Raw genomic sequence first — 1,664 nt, forward strand, 5'->3', positions numbered from 1 at the left:
TGCTATTTTAGTAGCTGCCCACTTGATAAATAGGATACCAACATCTATTTTGAAAAACAAAACACCACACGAGTTGCTATGCCAAAAATGTCCTTTTTCACATCTCAAAGTCTTTAGACTGTTTGTTATACTTCCACATTGTCTTGTAACAGAAACAGTTGATCCTAGACCCAGAAAATACATTTTTCTTGGATATCCAATTAGCATTAATGGATATAAAGTATATGATTTGAGGGTAAAATAGCCATTTATTTCTAAGATATTATTTTTTATGAAACCATTTTTCCTTATCATTGTGATTCTAATATACATGCATTTCATCATTTTGATCATTTAAATATTTCTAACTATCCATATTTTGATATTTTTTATCTTATGCCTAACAATAATTCTCATTTTACCACTTCTTTACCTAATAAAGGTCATTTGATAATTTTTTTATGATATTGATACAACCTTAAACACTACTTCTAATGAATCTACAAATTCTTAGGATTCTTTTGTTCAAATCCATCACCTAGCTTATCTAGAAAAAGTACTAGATTAATAAACCCTTTCGAGTATTTTGACATTTATCAATGTCAACTACCTTCCCAAACAAAATTAGTTACTGCTCATTCCGTTCAAAAACACTTATCTACTGCACAATTGTCACAGTCTCACAAAGCTTTTACCATTTCACTTACCAACATTTTTTAACTTAACCTTATCAACAAGCCATCAGATACGATCATTGGAAGGAAGATATGCAAGTTGAATGCTTTAGCAGAAAGTAAGGCTGGATAATAATACCCCTACCAAAATATGCACATGCAATGGGGTGTAAATCGGTATACAAGGTGAAACTTAATTTTGAAGGCAGCATAAAGTTATAAAGCAAGGCTATTGGCCAACGGTTACAATCAGCGAAACAGATTTGATTACTAGGAGACTTTTAGCCCAATTGCTAAGCAAACTAATGTCTGAGTTCTTTTAGCCATATCTATTGCTAAAGGTTGGTTCTTAAGGCAATTAGACATCAACAATGCATTCCTCCATGGTGACTTAGATGAAAAGGTATTCATGGGTTTGCCTTAGGGATATGAACTTCAAAGGGAGTATAAATATCCACTAGGTTGTAAACTTGTATGAAAATTATAAAAATTTTTGTATGATTTGAAGCAGGCTTCAAGATAATGGAACTTTAATTCACTGAAGCTTTATTGAGGTATAGATTTATTTAGTCTAAAGTTATTACTCTCTATTTACTAAGACAAAGAATAATGAATTTATGGCATTATTAGCTTATGTAGATGACATCTTGATAACTAGTTCATTAGTTACAATTTTTGACAGAGTAAAACAGTTTATGAGTAATAGTTTTAAACTAAAAGATCTTGGCAAGTTAAAATTTTTCCTTAGTATTGAAATTGCAAGATTTACTTAAGGTATTTCATTGTGTCAAAGGAAGTACACTCTAAAATTGTTGTTTGAGTATGGTATGTTAGGCACAAAACTAATAAGTACTCCAATAGACTATAATTGTAAACTGACCTGATAAAGGTCAGGTAGATACTACTAGATACATTTCATACATAAAACTTGTTGGTAAGTTGTTGCAAAAAGAGATGAATAAAAGTAAGATGGGATATTACATTAATGGAAATTGAATGGAGTGAGCTTAA

Source organism: Theobroma cacao, chromosome 5 (genome assembly GCF_000208745.1).
Source record: "Theobroma cacao cultivar B97-61/B2 chromosome 5, Criollo_cocoa_genome_V2, whole genome shotgun sequence".
NCBI lineage: Eukaryota > Viridiplantae > Streptophyta > Magnoliopsida > Malvales > Malvaceae > Theobroma > Theobroma cacao.